This window comes from Rattus rattus, chromosome 9, assembly GCF_011064425.1.
Source record: "Rattus rattus isolate New Zealand chromosome 9, Rrattus_CSIRO_v1, whole genome shotgun sequence".
In the NCBI taxonomy this organism is placed as follows: domain Eukaryota; kingdom Metazoa; phylum Chordata; class Mammalia; order Rodentia; family Muridae; genus Rattus; species Rattus rattus.
This window is the reverse complement of record NC_046162.1, coordinates 93,046,425-93,049,267: the sequence shown is the minus strand read 5'-3', so window position 1 is coordinate 93,049,267 and position 2,843 is coordinate 93,046,425. Positions and strand designations below refer to the sequence as shown.

Sequence of the window (2,843 nt, the reverse complement as noted above, 5' to 3'; positions counted from 1 at the left end):
GTGCTCGCTTTGGCAGCACATATACTAAAATTGGAACGATACAGAGAAGATTAGCATAGACAATGAGCCTCTTCTGATTAGTCTCCTTTCTTGGGTTTCTCCTTCATTCCCAGATCCAAAGCAGCTTCTCTCCTCATCCAAAAGCTTAGAAACCAGCCTGCCTCAGTCCCCGAATTCTATTTATGGCAGGCATGTAAAGGAGCTACACTCTCAGCTGCAAGACCCTGTTCAGTCCTGGCTCCATCTATAAATCCCTGAGTGACTCGGGGACAGCAGACAGCCTTTTATGCCCCTGTGTGTTAAACCTTGTGTCCTATCTCCTCTGTGTGTCTGTAGACAATATGAAGGTGAGAACAAAGACATAGGAAAAATTCTGAATCTGTACTATGGTGTGAAGCTCCTCTGTCGTACCAGGGTAGTTTTTATTAGGGCTTGTGTTTTAACCTGACTCTGTCTGTTCCCAGCCCTCTTTTCATTTCTTGGGACTAATTTTGAGGTCCCAAGAGGCTGACATTATTATGGAAAGTCCCCAGGACAGAGATGACTCTGAGTCTGTTTTGTTTCTCTCTCTTATATAATATATATATATAGAGAGAGCCCCCTTTCGCTTTCACTGAAGCTGAATGAATTTGTCTGTTTCTTTGTGTTTCACATCCTTTCCCACTAAGCCACACTGGTCTCTGTGCCATCACCAGGTGAGTTTTCATGGTTCTTCCTCTACCCTTAAGTCACAAAAAAGGAACTTAGGCAGTTTCTCAGAGAGAGAACCTTCCTGACTTTACAGATATGTTGATTAGTGTCTCAACAGCAAAAAGATACCTGAGGTAAAAAGTCTTCCCCAAGTGAATGCAAGAGCAGATCAGCATCAGCGGTGGTCCTCACCACTGATGGTCCTCTCAAGATCCCATCAAGCACAAACATCCTGCATTGTGCTGTTAGTTGACTGTCCATACTTAGTCTCTTGTTGGTTGAAATCAAGGCAGCAGCTACCATTTCTGTGTCATGATATGACTGGGTTTTATTTGCTTTTATCTGACTGTAAAAGTGATTTGAAAGGTGTTTGTTGGCATGTAGCTTGCTAAAGGGTTGCTAGTGGGTTCACGATCTGTCTAGAGTCATCTCAACTACAAAGAAACCTGTGTTTCTCACTCAACTGGTATCATCTTTCATTCAAAGCTCTTCAAAGTCTAGCTCTTCCCAATTCACAGTGGTCCCATTAAAATTATCTTTTCATGGGGTTGGGGATTTAGCTCACTGGTAGAGCGCTTGCCTAGGAAGCACAAGGCCCTGGGTTCGATCCCCAGCTCCGAAAAAGAGAACCAAAAAAAAAAATTATCTTTTCATAATCCTTGTTAGCCACCAATGCTTTTTGTCTGTTAACAAAAATGCAGTCCTTTATTTATTTGTGAGGTGGTGCACAGACACAGTGGATCCATAAGTATAGATCCCAAAGAGAAATCAGATGTGGATTTTGCTCTTGAATTATACTGGAGCGATTACATCAACACTTAAATGATTTCTATAAGATAAGTGCCATGTAAAATATAACCAAAGTGCATAAGAAATATTGAAGACATAAGTATCACTTTGGAATGGGGAGGAACTTGTCAGGGTAGTGCTCTGGAAGCAGCATCATTCGTACCAAGTTGTGAAGATGTGGTCAGGAGACACTATAAGTGCATTCTATGCAGAGAAACTAATAGAAGCAATGATGAGGATACAGGAAATTAAGAAAGGCAGCTCTGGCTGTGACCCATTAGGGAGGTCATTGAACTTGAAGTACTTGCCTGCAACACAAGACATTGGAGTCCACATAGGTTCAACCATAAGGATTATGGGTGAATTTTGAGTCATGGAGTGGTTCAGAGAGTTTCAAGGAGAAGTTAAGAACGGCAAGGCCTCGAACCCTTGAGATTCTGGGATTAACTGCAGTGTTAGTAGTTAGGAGCAGGGACTCTGGAGGGTGAAACCTGCCTGTGCCTCTTCCTGATGTATGCTCATGTTTTTCTTGATGAGAAGCAAAGATTAAAATAGTAATTCCATGCTGATGTGAAGGAATTATTATCTTCTGCATGTGAAGTCCTTAGAGTAGTGGCTAGCCCAAGCAAGGTCCCCAGCTTGAGTGTTGTCAGAGAATGCCCCAAGAAATCTGTCCACATCCAAGGCCTTGGCTGTTGCAGAGAAAGAGAACACAGTTTCTCCTTCGGTCAGTTCATTGTGCTGTGGGACTCAGTAGGTTTCCATGGTCATCTCCAGATGCTAGCACCAAAGAGCATTTAAAAACGGTGTCAACTGTAGACAATGTGGAAAACTGAAACAAGCAAGGGAATAAACGCCACCTTTGTTAAAGCCACTGGCAAGATTGGAATCCCCCCACCCCTGTCTCTCTCTCCCTCTCTCTCACCCTCCCTCCCTTCATGCTTTCCTTCTCTCTCTCTCTCTCTCTCTCTCTCTCTCTCTCTCTCTCTCTCTCTGTGTGTGTGTGTATCATTCTCTTAATATTATACCATGAGTGTTTCACTTCCTTAGGAAAACAAAATAGTGAATTATTTTTCATTGTTTCCTGTTTATGTACACTGGTGGCATATAAGTAAATAAGGACTTCTTAAATCTTAACTCCTATTGCCTTGACAGCACTTTTTCTTCCAGGTAAACCATTTTTTTCCCCATTATACAACCTTTTCTTTATTTCTCAAGATTTACACTGTTAATGCTACAAAATTTATTTAAAAATTAAATATAAGGGTGACACCTACTCTGTTGTCATTCTCCAAGGATAATCAGAGGTTGTCTTCTAGAAAATCTTACTATGTCACAGTAGCCAAATACTGGGTGTTTTTCTT

At 41.7% G+C, this 2,843-nt stretch overlaps 1 pseudogene; it reads left to right on the top strand.

The window, feature by feature from the left end:
* Positions 1 to 59, top strand: LOC116910644 (annotated as a pseudogene).
* Positions 60 to 2,843: the final 2,784 nt, after the last annotated feature.